The sequence below is a fragment of the Somniosus microcephalus genome, chromosome 3, assembly GCF_052327205.1.
Source record: "Somniosus microcephalus isolate GS21.2 chromosome 3, FLI_Smic_1.0, whole genome shotgun sequence".
NCBI classification, from domain to species: domain Eukaryota; kingdom Metazoa; phylum Chordata; class Chondrichthyes; order Squaliformes; family Somniosidae; genus Somniosus; species Somniosus microcephalus.
Window position 1 is genome coordinate 263,741,932 of NC_140989.1, and position 21,817 is coordinate 263,763,748.

Sequence of the window (21,817 nt, forward strand, 5' to 3'; positions counted from 1 at the left end):
CTGACCACCCAACTTCCTTTTCTGTCTCCCATGTTAGCTGATATTGTTAACGGTTCTCTCTTCTCAGGTACTGTCCCCCCTCTCCCTCAAATCTGCCGTCATCACCCCCTCCTCAAAAAACCTACCCTTGACCCCTCCGTCCTTGCAAACTACTGCCCCATCTCCAACCTCCCTTTCCTCTCCAAAGTCCTAGAACATGTGGTCGCCTCCCAAATCTGTGCCTATCTTTCCCACAATTCCATGTTTGAATCCCTCCAATCAGGTTTCCACCCTTGCTACAGTACTGAAACGGCTCTCATTAAAGTCACAAATGACATGCTTTGTGATTGTGACAAAAGTAAACTATCCTCCTCATCCTTCTTGAGTTGTCTGCAGCCTTTGACACATTTGACCACTCCATCCTTCTCCAACGCCTCTCCACCATTGTACAGCTTGGTGGGACTACACTCGCCTGGTTCCATTCTTATCTATCTAATCGTAGCCATGAATCACCTGCAACAGCTTCTTTTCCCACTCCCGCATTATTACCTCTGGAGTCCCCCAAGGATCTATCCTTGGTCCCCTCCTATTTCTCATCTACATCTTGCCCCTTGGCGACATCATCCGAAAACACGGTGCCAGTTTCCACATGTACGCTGATGACACCCAGCTCTACCTCACTACCACGTCTCTCAACTTCTCCAGTCTCTAAATTGTCAGACTGCTTGTCTAACATCCAGTTCTGGATGAGCAGGCATTTTCTCCAATTAAATATTGGGAAGACCGAAGACATTGTTTTCGGTCCCCATCACAAACTCCGTTCCCTAGCCACTGACTCCATCCCTCTCCCTAACATGTGTCTGAGGCTGAACCACACTGTTCACAACCTTGGTTTCACATTTAACCCTGAAATGAGCTTCCGACCACATATCTGCAACATAACTAAGACCGCCTATTTCCACCTCCATAACATCACCCATCTCCGCCCCTGTCTCAGCTCATCCACTGCTGGAACCCTCATTCATGCCTTTGTTACCTCTAGACTTGACTATTCCAATGCACTCCTGGCTGGCCTCCCACATTCTACCCTACGTAAATGTGAGGTCATCCAAAACTCAGCTGCCTGTGTCCTAACTCGCACCAAGTCCCATTCGCCCCTCTCCCCTGTGCTCGCTGACCTACATTGATTCCAGTTTAAGCAGTGCCTCGATTTCAAAATTCTCATCCTTGTATTCAAATCCTTCCATGGCCTCGCCGCTTCCTACCTCTGTAATCTCCTTCAGCCCCACAACCCCCCAAGATATCTGTGCTCCTCTAATTCTGCCCTCTTGAGCATCCCTGATTATAATCGCTCAACCATTGGTGGCCATGCCTTCTGTTGCCTGGGCCCTAAGCTCAGGATTTCCCTGCCTAAACCTCTCCGCCTCTCTACTTCTCTTTCCTCCTTTAAGACCCTCCTTAAAACCTACCTCTTTGATCAAGCTTTTGGTCACCTGTCCTAATTTATCCTTATATGGCTCGGTGTCAAATTTTTTGTCTTTTAACACTCATGTGAAGCGCCCCGGGACGTTTTTCTACGTTAAATGCGTTATAAAAATACAAGTTGTTGTTGTTGTTGTTGTTGACTTGTACACCAGCTGAGTGAGACAACACCTTCAGAACACAGGATATGGGAGAGAGAGGAAAAAAGAAAGCAAACATATCACACTCGGAATAACATTGCACCCAGTAGTCAGGTCTGACTCTTAGTGTGAAACACCTCATTAAAATCGAATCTCTTAATGTTGCTAAAATGATATGAATTCCATAAATTGTTCCAATCTTGTAGGCATTCTGACTGAAGATACAAAGTATTTTAAAAAATCAAAACATGGATTAAAATGAAAGACTCTGACGGTTAATGTACAATTTAGCATTCGTTTTCAGTGCGTGCTTTACAAAAAGGATGATCATAAAAGCAGTTCACATAGAGAATGAGTAGAGAAACCCCAAGTGTGAATGAAGTCAGGGAAAGCGATTAAATCTTTGCTCCGTCGCTCTCTATTTTGCACCTAACTGCCTCTGCCTCTGGTTCTATATATTTCTTGCAATAAAGGTGACATAATTTTTGATTCACAGTTTTGTAAATGGCACGGAAAGTTATGCAACAAACTGGAACAACTTATTCTGCTAAAAGTGAAATTATAATCTCTTGACTTTCATCAGACTGCAGGCACCTGAGGGGCCATACTGTACTAAAGAACAAAGAAAGACTTGCATTTATATAGCACCTTTCACAATGCGTTTTACAGCCAATACTAAGAGTAACAATCTTCAGGAAAGGAGCGGGAAAAGTAAGGTAGACCCCGTATTTTATGGAATTTATTTCAGTTAGTCATCACGCATTAAAGAAAAACAAAAGAATATGATTCCAGATTTAGAAAGATTGCCCGACTGTATCTCAGATCTAATGGTCCAGAGTAAGCGCAGCTGAATGCGCTGTCATACAGTTTGACACTTTAAATATTTGTTTTGGCAGCCAGACCCTAAAACTATTCCAAATACCAGCAAAGCGCATTTTCTTTATCAGTATGTCTATTTAAAAAGGTTACTGCAAGTTACCACAAACATTTCATTATCATCAGCTGACATATATGACAGTGCCATCTGGCACATGGATAGAATAAGGGAGGCTGGAGAGTTTTCTTTAAGACAAATCCAAAGTTTATTTCCCGTGACATTTTTATCATATAAAAATATAGAGCTCAGTGAAAGAAAACATTCAGTTAAAGATGCGGCGCGTGAGCTGGAATTCCTGGGGACATCGGTGATGGTCGTCCGATACTATCGGCGACATTACTGGGGAGGTGTGGTAAACAGAAGAGGCTGCACTCTTTTGTAAACTGGGAGCCAGCCAGACACAGCAGCTGAATTCAACGCCAACCGCGAGGGCCGGAGACCAAGTCCAGCAGGAGCTGGTCGAAAGGTTGATGTCAACGGCACTGATCGGAAAGGACTGTGATCAACTACTTAGATACTTCATTTAGTTCAATTCCTTGAATGAACCTGTGTTTGCTTTAGGCCGGTTCAGCTATTTGTACACAGTCACCTGGCAAATAGCCGTCCCCAATTTGTTCCACAACATGGAGGATGTTTTCAACGGTTAAATATTTGGAAAACTGTTAAGTTGGCCATTTTCACAATGGTGTGCATATACTTCTGGTTGTGTCCTTGTCACTCTTTTGCAATCACCACTTCTTAACTGAACAGAATATCTCAGTTGCACAGACCAAGGCTTTCAGGAAGTCTGAACAGTACACTTTAAAAAAAAGTCAAGTTTCAATGTTAAAGCTACAGTACACAGAAAATATTCGATCAATTCCAGACAGGGCTTTGACCATCACATGATTCATTGTAATTTACAGGTTAATTTTAATGTCTTAACCACACATTACAGAATGTAAAGTCTAAATAAGGCTAATTTCTTTGCACAAACCCATCCTTGGATCACTGGCGATCGCAGTTCTGCCTTGTCCAATGTCGATTCTATTGGCGCCGCTGCTAAAATCTGGGCCACAGTTGCATTCATTGTTCAGCGAGCTTTACCACATAGTTAAACCCACCGACAGCAATGAATGTTGATTGTGACCTTTGCTGGGACTTGTTTTTCACATTCCCTGAAATTATCTGTAATGATCGTGTTAGCGTCTGTCATAACAAATAGGGTTCGGACCAACCTACACGGCCTGAACTCGCCCAAAGGCAGGTGGAGGAGGTTGGCTATAAGGTACAATCAACGGTCGATGGTTTCTCCAATAGTATCAAACTCACCGACAGCGTTGAATGTTCCCTGAAGCCACCATTAAATGAACTGGAATTTAAAATGGGAAAAAATCCCGGATCGCTGAGACTTTTAACAAAGGAGTCGAATTAATTCTTAGTCTGCGGAGTGCAGTTCCTCCTTTGCAGTTTTCTGACGTAAAGCTGCCTAATCAGTTAACATCTGCAAACACAGTGAGATTCAGAGCCAGGAGAATACACAGAACCGCTGTCGATTTCTTCTGCAGTTGAACAACTTGTTTTAGGAATTTTTGAAATCTGTTTTAGTGCAAAAAATCTCTTGCTATTATAATCTTTAAAGTGCTAACAATGTCCTTGCAGCTGTGAGGAGGCAATGATTGATGAAAGACATCCCCCCCCCCCAAAGAAAAATCCAACCATTGAGAATGGAAAGTTTGGTAGAAAAGGCAATTAAATGTACAATGGTGACAGCAAGAAAAGCATCTTACAAAGAAATTCCTTTTCAAATGGCATGCTTTTTGAATAATACTCTGCATTGCCTGTGGATAAAAGTCTGGAATCTGCACAAAGGAAAGAGATGATTAATCATACAAACGTTGAAAGGATGTATTTAAAATGTACATACAAAGGCAGAATCCATATAGAATATTTAACACAGCAGTTTTCATCAACTTGGCTCTCTGCGGTTAGATGGTATACAGGGTGACCACAGCACATGTGGAATATGCTGTTTTGCATGATTACAGCCTGTTTATGGTAAAGTAGGTTAGCGTGACCGATTCTGGTTCTGGGTTTTACGTTACGACTTGGCATCTATTTAAATAGTTGTAAATTCCCTGTGTATGCAGCAAGTAAACACAGGGGACATTGTCTTTTCAGTTAAAACAGTCCAGCTAAATTCAGAGAAACCTCCCGACAGGCTTTAAGTGCAAAATCAGCGGAAGAAAATCGCTTTACCTGTCTGGGGATTGGATTGAAGTTTAAAGAGAAAAGAATGGCTTCCGCGGTGGGTTTGTGACACAGATGGCAGCTAGCTGGCTAGTATGGTGACTTTGTGTAAAGAACTATTAGTGTTCAATGAAATGTCCTGTAACTGCACTTCTCTTACATTGTACAGTGTGTGCATGCGTGTGTAGATCATAAGATCCAAAAGAAGCAGTATATGAAAAGCACAACATAGCATTGAAGCAGTGGATTGTTTACATCCATTTTGGTTATAAGGGATGATCTAAATTTTCCACTCATCTAGTTTGTGCTCAGTGTATATAATTATAAAGGAATTGCTGGGTTGTAGCTTCCACCACATGGACGTTAAGGTTAGGGTGACCGGACACAAGAAATGTTATAGTGGTTACCTCAAGGCTCAAATCACCATCTTAATAACACAGTGCGTTAAAAGCATTTCTGTTTTGTTAAGCGTTGCCGCAAAGTCGCAAACATTTGTTTGCTTGTTTCATGTTATTTATTTAGAATTGCTGGAGATAGGAAGATGTTCAATTTAATTTGAAAAGTAAAACAAAAAAAACTGAAATAAGATTTATGTTTCCTTACTAGAATCTACAGCATTCCCTGAACAGTAATAGAACAGGGTTGGGCAGGCAGGGCTCTGGAGTTCTTTGAAAACCACTTACTGCAAGTGATGATGCCAACTCCATGAAACATGTTTCACTGAGGAGATTATGTCATAGAATACAGAAGGCAGTAGGAGAGGCAAGAATTCAATGATATTCCCAGGATCCTTTTTGCAATCCAACACATCAGCACACTTTGTGCTTAAAATGAGATGTAAATAAAATGTAGACATGCTGCACAAGAGGATCCATGGGATGTGAACTGTCATCTTACTAGTGACTCTGCCAGTTTTGTCACCCATCTGTTGTTGGGTCAGTCCACTTATGGTATATCAATTTCTCCTTGCAGTTCCTCAGTATATATGCCAACTTAGAACCTTGAAGGTGTTTGCTTTGCCTGAATACTCGACAGCTATCCTTTTAAAAATGAACTCCACATTAACAAAAATATAGATGGAAAGAACATGTAATTGAAGTTACCGCAAAGCACTTCATATCTCTATGAATTACTTTGGATGCTTAAATACTGTTGTTCTGTAGGCAAATAGATCAGGCAACTGCCAGGCAGCAGTTCCCTCATACAAATAATGAGATAAATGACCAGTTGATCTGTTTTTAGTGGTGATATTTAGGGAGGAATGTTGGCCAGGATACAGAGAAACCTCCTTGCCACGTGATCTTTTATGCTCCCCCCTCCCCCCCACCCAGATTGGGCAGGCAACACCCCTGACAGTGCAACTCTCCCTCAGTAGTGCTCTGGAGTGTCCGCCTAGGTTATGTGCTCAAGGTCTCTGAAGAAGGGCTTCAGCCCACAACCTTCTGACTTGATGGTGCTATCAACTGATCAAGTTGACATAATTAATATATGCCTAAATGCTTGCTGAAAAATAAGCAAAACTGATTTACAACACCTATCAACATGCTTTTGTATATGGCATGCTTTCTTTAAGGGTGGATTTTCTTTAAAGGATTTTGACCTTTTTAAAGGTGTTGGGTTGACCCACCATTGGCAAGAGCCGTTCTTGGAATTACCTACCACATTCTTTTCAATAGTAACTTGCCTTTGACAATGTTCCAAAGCTAATGTTCATGCTCAGTGGATAATAGAAGATGTCAGTGCTCAGCGGTTATGTCATCACAGTAGGATTTGATTTGTCTGCTTCCTTCCAGCCAACACAAGGGCTTTAAATCCACCAAACACAGGGAATACTCTCTTTGTAACTATCAGGTTCAATCATAACTTATAAACAGCTTAAACGTTGCTTTCCATGTGGGAGAGAAACAGAGCTATTGCTGCTTGCACCCAAAGGTTCATGTCTGGCAAGGGTGCAGCTGCCAAGATAATGATTTAAAGATGCAATTTCCCTTTCTTGTTTTTCTAGCAAGATTTAGGTATAATGCATCAGTGGCTGACTTTCAAATCAATTCAAACATATTCAAGATCCATCAGACATCAAGCGGTCCTTAAAAGATATGTTGAAAGCAGTAAGTAACTCTGTCAAAGTTGAATTATTGCCCTTCCCAGCCAGAGTTTGAATGAAAGCATTTATGGGGGGGGGGGGGGGGGGGAGGGAGCGATGTTAAAGTTGTGGGTATTTGTTGAAAGGTATTGTGAACAATCAATTTGGAATGCGTTCAATTGTCTGTTTTCATGTTAAACTTGTAAGCGCTTCTTATTAGATTTGGCAAATGGCTACAGTGGAAGTCGGATCTTTGAAACAATTCCCTGAACAGAAGGATTGGTTTATCCTATTTTTATATATAATGTATAAGTAGAGTTGCCCTCATATTGAAATTATATGGTCGTGAATCTGGATAGAAGCCTGTACGTATGTATTGGTGGCATGATGTCTAATGTAGGCGCAAGCTCCAGAGCAGCAAAAGTCCTCCAAGCTGTGAGGAATGTCTAGTACCGAATGCATAGAACTACTTACTTTTAAACAGGCACCCCTTGGCCAAAGTCTGCTTCCCAGTCGGCAGAAGTGCACCTCCTGCTGGCCAGTCACGGGGCAGCACTGATCGTGGCCATGAAAAAGTCCACTTCCAACAGCCGTCCACCCTACCTGATAGAGAATAAGGGTTGCCGTAGAAATCTGAGGAGCTAAAGAAACGAAATCGGAGTGGATCAATCTTGCAGTAAAAGACAGATTTTGAAAGCCAAAAAAAAGACCGAAATCCTTGGACCCCACAACAGCCCAGTCAGCGTCTTTGGAGACCTTTATCCGTTTTGAAGAAGGGTCTGCACTTGTGCTTGTCTCCGCCTCTCTGCGGGCGCCGACTTGCCGGCATTTTTTGTTGGTGTTTCAAAATTCCCGCATCTACAGTATTTTGCTTTTAACATATTTGGAAATCCATATATAGATTACAACATGGATGCTGTGCAGGATTACCAACACACCAGGATTGTCCTAGAGTTTCCAGCAATTTAAGACTAATCTCCTGGACACTGCTGCCAGCAACCCAGGAAAAAAATCATAGGTGGGGGGGGGGGCATTAAAAATGTATTTTTTTTAAACAATTTCCTTTATTAGTTATAAAAATATTGTTGAGGGGGATAAAAGGCTGTCTGGGTTGGTGGTTGGAGGCAGGAGGTTATGTGATGAAACCTCCATGATTACCTCCAACAAGAGTTGGTAACCCCAATGCTGGGTTGGATAAGCTATGGCAACATCAGGTTAACTGTGGGCTGTGATAATGGGTGCTGGTGACCACCATGAAGATTGATTCCTGGGATGAGAGGGCTGTCCTATGAGGAGAGATTGAGTAGATTGGGCCTATACTCTCTGGAGTTTAGAAGAATGAGAGGTGATCTCATTGAAACATATAAGATTCTGAGGGGGATTGACAGGATAGATGCTGAGAGGTTGTTTCCCCTGGCTGGAGAGTCTAGAACTAGGGCATAGTCTCAGGATAAGGGGTCGGCTATTTAAAACTGAGATGAGGAGGAATTTCTTCACTCAGAGGGTTGTGAATCTTTGGAATTCTCTACCCCAAAGGGCTGTGGATGCTGAGTCGTTGAGTATATTCAAGGCTGAATTAGATAGATTTTTGGACTCTAGGGGAATCAAGGGATATGGGGATCGGGCGGGAAAGTGGAGTTGAGGTCGAAGATCAGCCATGATCTTATTGAATGGCAGAGCAGGCTCGAGGGGCTATATGGCCTACTCCTGCTCCTAATTCTTATGTTCTTATGAAGGCCTTTTTATTGGATAAAGACAGTTTGCTTGCAGCCAAATGATAGTATTGAAAATTGCAGTATCATGTTAATCAAGATACTGTGCTCCTCCAAATAATTTTTTTCAAACATAAAAAAAACCTCTTTCAAGACATCTCGATGAACAACGATCTCTTGTGGCTCTCAAGTGCTAAAAGCTTGCTTGTTTTAGTTATCTTTTAGTCTTATGGAGCAGATTTCAGATCAAGCCTGGGAGGAAGTTAAAAGTTGCACATTTAAACAGCTAATGATTTGTTTTTTTTTTGATCAGTGGAATCAATTGCAGCAAAGTCAATGATTCATTCCCACAGCTCACCGCCGCAGCTCCCACTGAACTCTATTTCTTGCGAGTGCCGTCAACTGTGGCTTCTGTGGCAGGTCAAGTTTCAGTCCTTGTTTGAATCAGCTCAACTGACCTTCAGACGTTTGCTTGGAGGCCAGATGATTGGAAAATCCACACCGCATCAAAGTCTCAGAAAACATGCTGCATCATACTAATTACAAATAATTATATATATTCTTAGGAGGTATGACATGAATCTCGAAGTCAATGGATGGAAGAAGTGGGTATAAGGTAGTCTTTGAGTGAGTGTGCTCAGAAGTTGCATTTTGATCTATTATGTAGATTTGTTCTGACGATTGAATATACAAGGACTGAGTTAAAAGTTCGAAAAGCAAAGAAATCTATAACCATAGTCTTTGTGAAATCAGCAGTATAATTAGCCATATGAATAACTACAGTCATCAAGTGATTAATTGTGGAATGATATGTTATAAAATGGGAAATACTAACCTGTCTTTAAATGTTTTGGTGTGGTTTAAATTTTTTTTACAGTAAATAGGATTCATTTTTTGCGGGATCAAATATGATGCAAAAACACTTATCAGATTTATACTCCAACCACATGCTGTAAGTTAGTATTTGCCTTGCACCATCATCCCTCCCCTCCCCCCTTTCCCTGCCCCTACACTTGCTTAAAAACCTGTTCCATCTCCAGCTTTTTCCAGTTCTGACGAGGGTCGCTCCACAGATGCTGCCTGACCTGCTGAGTATTTCCAGCATTCTCTGTTTTTATTTCAGATTTCCAGTATCCGCAGTATTTTGCTTTTGTTTAAGTTAGTATTTGTGTCCTGTTTACAAACAAATGAGGGAGTGGGACATTCTCTCTACAAATGTTAACTATTCAATTTTGTATTTTAATTTGAAATTAGTTAGACACAAAAAAAGGTTGGATTATTATATTACAGAAACACACCCAAAGCAAAATTAAAATAATTTTTCTTACAAAAAGCAAAAAAATAAAAAATATTTTATCTTAATACTTATTTGTTTCTTGGTACATAGGAATCATGAACCCTAAAGATGACTCAAAATGATTTTCAGTCCTTTTTATTCCAAGCAGTGGAGTCTCTGCCTGATGAGATTCGGTAAGTGGGTCATTCATAAATTAAAGAACTTTTCTAGCTCTCAGCAACTACCCAGGCAAATTCCTGCACTGTACAAACGCCCCTCCTCCCTGCCCCAACCACCCTTGCTTAAAATCTGACATCAAACTAGAAGCGACAGAAGTGAATCTGGGATCAGTTTGTGTTTGTCACTGATATCCACGGGGGCCTTGAATTGCTAACGGCATCTGTCATGGGAATGGCCAGTGACCTGTGCCAAATTGAAGTAACTGTCTTAACTAGTCCATCTAGAGGGCGAGTGTGTGAAATAGAGCGTCTCCTCCTGGATCGTGTGGCATGGCACAGCTCAGATATTCTGACCCAAATTTGCTGCTCTGACAGAACAGAAGATGAGATTTATTCCCAGGGGGAAAGAAAAATCATCTTTATTTCTATCCCTGATTGCATCTGTGTACCTGCACGGACCAACATGATCTCTTTTACTCTTTAATTATTAAGAGCTTAGGTCATTTCTTTAGTTAATCCTCTGAGTCACAACCACAGCTGCAGTAACTACAACAGGATTAGCATTTTTTTCCCTTCCAGATCAACTGGTTAAATGATGTGTAAAAAAAAATCATTTTATTTCTTACATTTTCCTCCTTTTTGCTGGGAGGACAAGTTAGATTTGAGCACGGGCCTCTCCAGGACTGCCAGCTGGAATGTTCTGGAAACAAGATGAGGAACAATGTGCCGCTTTGAGAAGCAGGTGGTCCTGCCAATTGTTTTCCTTCTCCGCACTCCTCAGCATGGTCTGGCTAAGAACTAGGAAAACCCACCCAGTGAAGCACAAAGAATTCAAATATCTATGAGTCAGTGACTCCAACACCAGGAACTTTCTCGTTGGGAGTCAATTCTCTCCTACGGAGCTCCTGGCCAAGCCTAATGTTAAATGTTTTTAATTTTGAAAGTGCCAACATTTAATTCTTTTTTCAAAAAGGGTTCATTTAATGCCACGTTCCTTTGGGAGCATCTTGACTGATGTATTGCCATGAGAACACCCCACATAAAAGAAGCTTGAAGCTGCATTAACAAGACACATTCCACCCACACTCAAGAAAGCCAGGCTTGTACTTCTTAATGTGGTTATGCTATTTTAGGATTATACAGTCCAGCAGCCAGGAGGGTCGTTTGAGTTAATATGTTCCATATTGCAATGTGATTATTTTTAAACGCTCTACCCAGATTCAAGCAACTTTGCTTCACTATAGCATTGCAAATGCTCTGATTGAGGTGGGAACGTTTTGCTACTACAAGGGAAAAAATCTAGTGTTCCCAGGCTGCTGCATACTTACTGTAACAGTGCAGCCAAAAGGACATGTGCTAATCATTTGCCAGCAATACAGATGTGAACTCAGTTAGCCTCATGGACGGTTATCTCGAGTTACTTTTTTTTATCCTTTCATTTCTGATAATTGAATTAAAATCTGTTTTCTGGTCAATATAGACTTAAATCAATATGCAATGAGTTCTGATTGGATCATGTTCCCGACACAACTAAAATCTTCACCAAGCTCATGTTGATTTGACACACTCTCGTTCAGCTCAGCTTGAATTCAGGAACAGGATTTTTTTCTGTGTGTATTTCTTCAAAATCTCTTCTAGAATGAATATTAAAACCTACACAATCATTTCTGTGAATGTTGTGACAGCTGACATGCCTGTCATTTCAAGGCCTTAACTGAAAAACATTAATTTGTCATTTGCTGTGTGTCTTGATGTACATGCCATGCATTTAATTCCCCCCACCCAGCCATCCACCCACCCCCCCCCCAATTTTCTTCCCCCAGCCCCTTCCTCTCCCAGAGGCTTTGGCCCCAGCCGCTGTATTGATTCAATGCCTTCCTTTCTTTATGGGTCAGCTTATCTAGCGAGTGTTGAGCTATTGAACCATGGCAGGCATCGCAGCCCAGCCCGATCCGATCTCCGCCAGATGTCCAGCAGGAGGCGGAGGTCAATTGTAGATGTCCTACTGCCATCTTAGCCAAGCTCGGGACAATTCAGCTCAAAGTCATGGGTTCAATTCATGACTCAGACGGATCCATTTTCTGATGGCAGGGGGCCCTCTGCGTTTTGTTATAAGTCTGCTAAGTAATCTGTAAATGACTAGTTGGGAGAAGGGACTGATTTGACCCCTTCATGGTTAACTATTAAATGAAAATGTGCAGCTGGTAATACAACTACTTCAAAGAGAAATGAGATCTGTATGGAACTGCACCTACCAGTGTTCCAACCTTTTAAAGAAAACACCACAAGGCTTCACTCCCTGTTTTGTGATCCTGTAACACAGCGACTAAATTTAAATGTGGCCAATTCCAATAAAGTAACTGCCCATGATTACTAAATTGAAAAATTGACTTTTTTTCCTTCTCATCCTTAATATTCCTTAACTAGTCCTTTTCTCCCTAAACAGGTTTCCCTATTCAGACTCCACATTTGACCACAGTCACCACCCAAAGGGCTGCACACCCATCTCCTGCAGAACATATCGCATTACTTCAGTCACTTCAACAATCTTATCAAGTTTCGGCAAGTTCATAACACAAAATTCTTTAGATGTTGGAAAAGCTTTCATTAGGATTTTAAAAATGTGAAAAAGATACCAATAGAAAATGCTTAGTAATTACAAGTCAGTTTCACCTAATTAAATACCCAATGAGTTAACATTTAAACAAAAGTCACTCGTATCTCACTGGGATCCATCCGTTAGCTGCTAAACAGACATTAGCGACTAAGTTCAATTAACCGAATGGTGTATGGGATCCATTAAAAGGCGCAGCAATATATTTTAAGGAAAGCTGAACAAACCTCCGTTACATGCTCGTCCTTGTTGTCGATGATCCTGCTGTGGTGGCATTAAACACTTTAGTGTGATAACAAGAGGCTTTGCTGACATACTGTGCTGTAAAGTAAGCACACTAGGGACTTTAAATGGGCTTCAGATATGTTTGAATTATGGTACGGTGAAGTCGAAAGCTTTTATATACCGGCTGTGTAGGTGAATCATAAAAGGCTGGTTTAAGATGAGCTGGTTTCCATGTGGGGAGTTAGTGGGCTCAGTAACAACCCACACAAAAAAAGGCTTTTCATATTCACAACAGGAACAATATTACACTGTCCTTGCTTAAAAAAAACTTGATTTTATTTTGTGTTCCTTTTAGTACTTTTCGTTTGTATGCAAGGAAAGTGCCTTAAAAGTTAAAACACTACCTGAAAGGGTGATGGAAGCAGATTCAATAGTAACTTTCAAAAGGGAATTGGATATATACTTGAAAAGGAAAAATATTGCATTGCTATGGTGAAAGATCAGTAGAATGGGACTAATTGGATAGCTCTTTCAAAGAGGCATAGGCAAGATGGGCCGAATGGCCTCCTTCTGTGTTGTAAGATTCTGTCATTCTAGAAGTGTCCTAGTTTCTGGGAAAGTACTAGTGAGCTAAGTATTGAATTTGAAAAATAACGGTGACTAGGTTATGCTATCAAATGGTGGCACTTTTTGATATTTTTGTAGCAACTTTGCATACTTGGCAAAGTAGTTTCGAAAGTGTAAAAACTAGCGGAGACAGAAACTACCCTGACTTAGAGGGTTTTATTTTGGTTCTGAATTATTGGTAAAAGTAAAGTAACATTAAGGATTGCAGATCAGCAAGCTTCGTGTTTTTATCAGGAAAATCGTAACCGGATGTTACCAACATATTTACTACACATAACTTCATACTGGCCGAGTACTCAACTCTACAATAATACACCAGTTGCCCTTCAGTAAAATTCTTCTACACCCAAACCTTTACTCAATGGTGAAGATACATTGGGGAGTGGGGGCGATGGTGTGGTAACAATGTTACAGGGGATGAATTAAGCACGAGACAGCACAGCCACATGGTTGTACAATGGATAAATATGGTTTAATACTTGATTCTTAATGTTCCCTACAAAATTACGTATAGTTTCCCTGCTCAAACAAATGAAACAAATGAATGCATTAAAGGGATGAGAGACAGCTTTAAGCCAACCGCCAACTTCTATCATCCCCCCACCCTCCCCCCCCCAAATACAAGAACATTTTGGAAATGACACCACCTGCACTTGAATTAAAATAATCATACAAAAATAAGTTTTAAAAAATGATGGACTAAAAGTGACAGATTTTTACTGAAATAGCAATGCTGATCAAAAGCCTGTACCTCAACCAACCTTAAAATGACTTGTTCAACTCCAAGCAGATGTGGAGAAAATGTTCATCAATATTCTTTAAGTGGTAGAAATTGCCCATTTAATTCAGATACTTGGGGAATGGCACTGAAACACTTTAATGGTATAAAATGAGGTGTACTGACCAATTTTGCAAAGAAACATGACTTCAAAGTGCAAAGAATTAGTTTCTGACTGAAGAGTAGTTTCTGAAGTGGATTTACTGCCCATCATTAATTGCACCCTGGGCTTTCTCGCTCTCCAGCAGTCTGCTTCCTTTGATCTGAGAGATTAGACTAATTGCTACTGTAAGATGTTGCAGAGCACGCTCAATGCCTGAACATGGAAATCTGTATTGAAATTAAACCTGTCAAGCTGCATGATGAAACTGGAACAAACTCAAAGTGAAGAGTGAGGCAGCAGTTGGACCTTCTAATTGAGCACCATTGAAATGTTAAATGATGCAAGTATCTGACTTTGTGTGAATCACAGTGTTTTCTTTTGAATATAATGCTTACTATCTAATGGATCAAAAGAGGACTATTAAGGAGTGCAAATCTAAATCATGATACTGGTACTTCATCCTGGTGATGATGAATCCTTCGTGTTTATTTGTTCATCTTTCTAAAGTGCTTTTCTTGTTATTCACTGAGTTTGTTTCAATTGATAAGACAGTCGTAACTCATGGACATTTCTCGGAATAATATTCTAAGAATAAGGGGAAGATGTGTTCTGTGTAATGAAATTATAAACATGATGATCATCTTTAATGTCATTTAAATCTTCCTTCTTGATTTTGAAATTCTCTTGATGTATCTTTTCTCCTAACCTTCACAAAGGATACTAGTACAATTCATAACATCTTATATGGCTATGTGATGTAGTTTGGTCCCTTATGGTGTCATAGGAAAGTCCCGGAATCTAATTTTACTGTGGGGGTTGGGGGGGGGGGGTGTGGTTGGTGGTGGCGGGTGGCGGGGGGGGGGGGTGGTGCGGAGGAGAAGGGAGAGGATGGATAAAAGACTCGATGACTATCTTCTTCACTGTAAAACAAGAACACTACCACCATCACCTCTTGCACTGGGTGCATGATTGCCTTGTAATCCTATGTGTGACATCAGAAAAAAAAAGACTGCTTTGATAACATAAATTCCCCTGCAGCCTACAAGATGAGAGCAGGCCTTAAAAATAGCAGTAGAAAAGTCTGTAATTGCATTTGCGGGCACTGATTTTTGTATGAAGGTTTGTAACATCATTCTGACTGCACAGCACTCAGTTTGAAATAAGAGTTACAAATATTTGTATATGTATGTGCATTTAAAATGTTAACTGCAGCAAGGTACCAAACTGAGAGATATTTCTACTTTAGCATCGTATGATGGTATGACGTATTGTCAAGCCTGGCTTAGTTACAATGCAGATCTCCTGCTGGCTTCCTCCCACCCCACCCCCTAACCCCCGACAATGTGTCTAAATCTCAGCCTCCCAAAGGCTCCACACGACACTACAGCAAGGGGACTTTCTTTGCATTCCCCATGCTGATTATCCTTACGGCCTTGGAAGTGAAAGCACAAAGCTCCTGCCAACTGTGCCAAGTCTGAGGGTGATTTGAGTACGGACTCGTGCCCATTGGGTGGTGGGGGGGTGGGGGGATGCTGGTTTAAAGCTGCCCAAACCTAATTTCAGCCAGGGCCCTTAACAGCCATTGGAGAGAGAACACTATCATCCCAGCTGTCAGTCTGAATTCAATTCCAATAAATGAGCAGTACTGGTAAACCCCACACCCCCTGCAGTTGGGCCGAATGGCCTGTTTCTGTGCTGTAAATTCGATGTAACATTCAAACAGAGAAACTGCTTGGATTGTCAAGTGGGAAATTCAGTCCATGAAAGGAATAACATGCTGTGTTCTCTTCATGATGCAATGAAAATTTGAAACATTTAAAAATACTTTTTGAAATAATGTAATCAATTTTCCACACTACAATCTAAAATCTACTCTGAAGATGTCAGGAGTAAAGCTCTAGTCATTGCATAATATCAAAGACTGCATTGTTTTCCCCTCTTCCTTCCTCAGCCTGCAAAAAATAAAAGATACAGAAGCCGTAAGCAAAACTGGCTGATTAGTATCTACGGTGCTGTATTCTAAGTAAAGCCATCTGGACTGATTCAAGCTTTCCATCAGGGTTGAGATTGCCAGTCTTAGATCCACCCCTATGTTCCTCTGGTTGGGAGAGTGGGCCGATCCAGCCCACAGCAGTCAAGGTGGACACAATCAGAGCTGCTCCTTAGTCTGCCCACCGGGAGGTGTGTTTGATGCCTGATGAGATTCTTCCGCCACCAGCTTCCCCTTCCTCCTCCAAACGACCCAGGCTGTGATGTTCATCCCCTAGCAGAAGCCCAGGAGCTAAATTTAATGCCTTTTGTGTTGTGTTAAACATTTGTCGGCCTGCACAAGTGTATTTTTGCCACTGTGCACTGTTTGGTTCTATTCTTCCCATTTTGCTGTGTGACGTTTTATTTAATCTGGAGCGCTATTACAGAAGGGTTAGTATGGTATCAGCGTAAAGTTTACTTATTTCCACCCCACCCGGGTTTTCAAATGGTATGTGCACCCATTATTTTCTTGTTCCTCTCCCTTAAGCTGGAAAGGCCTCTTTAGGCTCTAATGCACAAATGAGGCTGTTTCTAGCCCAATGATCTGATAAAGCTCTGGCATGAATGCACAACAGAAACAGATTAAAATTACCTATTTAATACCTACTGGGTGGCAGGAGAAGTGTTGATTCAGTGCCTCATTCTATAATGTGTACTGCTTGTGAGCGAGTCTCAACTATAATTATAATTACACTACCACCTAAAGCTCTGTGACTTCAATTTCAAATCACATACACAGACCCAAAGTGGTGTGATAAATATCTTCGAAGCTTTTGTTTATGTGTCCTTGCTCTTTGGATCTCTTGTGTTGCAGCTTTGCTGACTGTTATGCAGGATGATGCATTAGTATGGCACTTTTCCGTACTTTAGAATATAAAAGTAATGGATGATTTGTGATGGGGTTGATGCCGCTTTCCCTTTGCACCCACCTTCATTCTAATGGCCAGCCCTGCTGTCAGACTGATGTACCATGGCTTTTCAAATTGTGTGGTGACATTACATAGAATTACTTAGCAATTACAGCCCAGAAACATGTCATTCGGCCCAACTGATCTATGCAGGTGTTTATGCTCCTCATCCCACCCTACTTCATCTCACCCTATCGGCATATCCTTCCATACTTTTCGCCCTCGTACTTATCCAGCTTCCCCTTAAATGCATCTGTGCCATTCGCCTCAACTACTCCACTGTGGTAGCAATTTCCACATTCTTACCACTCTCTGGGTAAAGAAGTTTCTCCTAAATTCCTTATTGGATTTATTAGGGACTATCTTATATTTATGGCCCCTAGTTTTGGATGCCCCTGATTACCTTTTATTCTTAATACGGGGCACTAATTATGGCGTGTACCTCATTGTGAGCCATGGAATGCTTGGCTGCCAAGGGACATGTGATCATTGAGGCGGGATGCACTTTCCTGCAGTAGTCATCTGAATAGAAACAAACAACTGGCCGCACATTTATGAAAGCTGAATACAGAAAGAAAGGCTTGCATTTATATAGCACCTTTCACAATCTTAGATCATCCCGATGTGCTTTACAGCCAATGATGTACTTTTGAAGTGTAGTCACTGTTGTAACATAGGAAATGTGGCAGCCATATTGCACAGAGCAAGGTCCCACAAGCAGCAATGTGATAATGACCAGATAATCTGTTTTTTAGTGATGTTGATTGAGGGATAAATATTGTCCAGGACATCGGGGAGAACTCCCCTGCTCTTCTTCAAAATAGTGCCATGGGATCTTTTACCTCCACTTGAGCGCAGATGGTTTAACATCTCATCCGAAAGACAATGGTTGTGCACTATATACTGAGAAGTGATTTGAAGTACAGAGGTGCATTGAACGGTGTAGATTAGTAGTTTAAGGTTAGATGCAGCACTGGTTCCAGGTGAAGGGGTGTTTTAAGTGTAATCTGTTGTAAGCACAGGTACTTTACGCTAATCCTGTGATTCAGATTGATTTTGAAATAGGCACATGCGTGCGAAGGAGGTTTTGTCTATGAGCAACTCACCACTGACTCACATTTTCTCTTGTAGGATGCTTACTGTAGGTCCAAGTACAGTGGATGAACATTTCCACTGTCTGTAGGAGGAGAATCATTACAAATTCTGTTGTATAACCAGTTGGCTGCTTGCCTCAGCCTTTCTTAAAAAATACATTCAATTTCAGTCTATCGGAGACAAAGTGTTGTGTCTATGCACTTAAACAATACACACAGTGCAGCAATGAAATGTCTAAGCTGATGCATTTTGTACAGTTATTCCCATTTTAAATAAAAGTATTCATAAAAGATTTTCATCTGTTCCAACTGTAATACTGATCTTTTTTGGCATTTTGCTGTGAGTGGATTTTGGAGAGTTTAAAACCTAAGGGGTAAAGATTCTGATGGGATTCTCCGTGGTGCATGCCAGGAGCCCATATTGCACTCCTAGCTTGTGATTTTCTGCCAGTCATTTTAGTGGACAGAATATTGTGGGCCAAGAGTGCGCAATGCGGTTTCCCGGTTTATGCCAAGGAGCAGTACATCGGAATTTTCATCCCTTTAAAATTTCAAACCGCAACACGATTTAAAAAAAAGTGACTAAGGAGCACAGATTTTTCTTTCTTCTCTGTCACAATTGCATTTAAAGGGACGGTGTCACAGTATTAGGGGATTTTAAGTAAATCAAGTACTTCAGCAAGCGAGAATAGCTCATCTGTAAACTCTGGTGAATGCTCATGTTGGTGACCTGGGTTTTGTTGTTTTCTCAAAAGAAGTGCTGCCTACCCTCATCTGACTGCTAACAAAAAGAAGCAAGAGCTGCATTGATATAGTGCCTAGTCATACCTCAAATGCTTCATATACAATTAATTTCTTTGAAATGCAGGGATGGTTGTTATGTAGGCAAATATGGAAAGGCGTTTTGTGCATGGCATGATCCGTAAAAACAGCATTGGGAATAATGATTAGTGAATGTGAATGTTTTGGTCAGAGTGAGGAATATGTTAGGACATTACCATAAGTCCCTGATCGTCAAATAGTGCCTTGGGATCTTTAATGTCTATGTCAACCAATAGCAGAGGCAGATGGGGCTGAAGTATAGATGAGTGCAACAGTGAACTGTTTTGGGAGGGAGTTGTTGATTTAACAACATTTTTAAAATGTTACTACGAATTATATGTTGGCCTGTTGTACAATGATGTCTTACTTTTACAGTTACAAAATGGTCTTTAGAGAGCTTAGACAAATTGGAGAGGTGATGGATCCATTATTGGTACTGTAGCAGCATTAGAAAGGGACATTGCCGTTCAGTTTGTTGTATGTAAGAACCCCTTTTATGGTGGTAAGAATCTATATAAAATCTTTTATGGAACCAGACCCAACTTGTTCCCATATTACTTGCTGTATCCTATTTCCAAAATTAGTCAAGTAATGATCTCATTCTTTCATTATGCTGGTTTTTGCATTGATCAATTCATATCAATGGGATGGAGGTCATTACACTGTATAGATTATTCTTATATTTTTTGCAATGCAAACACACAGATTGCTATTGAAAGGATCGACAATTGTAAGATAAAGTAAAATATTCGATGTATTGCAAACAAAGCAAGTTCTTTATGGAACTATTTGTACAGAATGATGTCTAGAATATACTTTGCTCTCAACACACCATAGTTAACAATACCTCCTGAAGAACTGTCTCGCACAACAGCCCAAAGTCTTTTCTTTCAATTTATTCCAGCAAGAAACAATGTCTTATTGTTTCCAGTGATGAATGGCTGCTTTGTCTCGTTTTCAAACACTTGCTCTTTTTAAAATCAGAAGCTTAACATGTTTTGGTTTCTTAAGACAATAGATTTCATCTTCAATCCACACATTAGTTTAAGCGGCAATTGTGTTAGCGATTTGTAATACATTGCATTAAAACATTCACTTGATGCTTTAATGAGAAGTAGTATGCTGCTGAATAATATTTCAATGTAACTTAAATTAATTTCTGTTGTTCTTTCATGTTACCACAATTAATATGGTGGGGTGTTGGACAGGAATGTGTATTACATAGGCAAGAATTTTGGGGGGTCAGCGGGCGGGATCGGTGGCAGGTCGGGCGGGAAATTTGATTTTTTTTTTGACAGTGGGTCGGGATCCCGCTGTCAACCCACCACAATGTGCCTTTACCAATGTCGGGTCTGTCAGCGCAGAGCAGACCCGACAGGCAGCAGCGGGCAACCCAATTAAACTCATTACCAGCTAGTTGACAGATTATTAACAGGCTTTTTAACTTACCTTTTCACTTTAACTTCATGGCCACGGGGTCCACGCTGTTTAGGGGCCATGGCTGTCAACCTGAGGTGGGAGTTCAGTGGCCATTGTTCCAGCTGATTACTTGACAGCTTGAACTGTACAGTAAAAGCTCCCACCTGATAGATCTTCACTTTCCTCAGCCACAAGCTGTTTCTCAGTCCATTTCTAGCACAGATTCAGCAGGCTTTCAACTTTCCACTCTCCATTCACTCTTACCTCATTGGAAGAACTCTCTCACCATCTCTACTTCACCTGCCATCTATTCCATCAACATGGGTGCCCTTTATACTGTCTCACCTTAGTCCTCTGAATCCGACCACAATCAGCCTCAACACCAGCAGCACCAGGCACACCAGCAACAAAATCAACCTTCTCCGCAATCACCTGATGCTGCACAGGACACAGGGCATCAGCACCTGAGCATGTTGCTGCCTGGGAGGCCAGGGATGGCCTCACCATGGCCAGATTTACTTCACTTGATGCTGTACACACTGGCTGCCACATGATGTGCCAGGTTGGCACCACCCCACGCCAACACCATAAAGCAACCCTACAATATCCAAGCCATTCCTTTCACATGCACCACCATTATGGGGGTACTGTTATGGCTCACCATTCACTGCAACGCACTAAGCCACTTCCAAAGGTGCACACAAATCTGTCCAAGAACGGAAAGTGTTGAAAATAAAGGTTTCAATGTTTGACAGCACATGAACAGAAACTTTACATGAACGTTGGATAAAACACCCAAGTGGCTACACTTGTGTGTTGTTAGTTGGTATGATTGGACTAGGATGAGGGTGAGTGTGAGGGGTGCCTAGTGAGATGGGGATGTGATAATGTAGATAGAGAGAGAGGGATGGGTGGAGGTGCAAGGTAAGTTGGTGTGAGTAAGGATGTGCAGGGGTAGGATAGGGAAGGCAGAATGATGGGGATGTGATGAGAGGCACAGCAGGATGAAGGTGAGTGTGGCTTTGTACTAAGGTTTCGCGATCTAATGAGATCATTGAAAGGTTTGTGTCACTGCACCAGGTCCTCCTGATCATATCCCTGCTTGTGCCCTCCTGTGCAATGTGCAACCAGGCTGTGTTGGTCTCCTGGGGAGGTCTCTTCTGCCCATCGGAAGGGAAGAGGACCTCCCTGCGTGCTCTGACTCCCTCCATATGCACCTCTGTGCAGTCACTGTCAGTG

General features: G+C 41.3%; 1 long non-coding RNA gene across 1 annotated transcript in view; it reads right to left on the reverse strand.

The window, feature by feature from the left end:
- Positions 1–2,659: 2,659 nt before the first annotated feature.
- LOC147121885 (uncharacterized) overlaps positions 2,660–21,817 on the reverse strand; it is an 89,853-nt gene continuing 70,695 nt past the window's right edge. Inside the window, exons 4-5 of the long non-coding RNA XR_015077647.1 lie at positions 7,265–7,431; positions 2,660–4,319 (exon numbers count right to left, since the gene is read on the reverse strand). This is a non-coding gene — a long non-coding RNA (uncharacterized LOC147121885). The remainder of the gene's footprint in view (positions 4,320–7,264; positions 7,432–21,817) is intronic.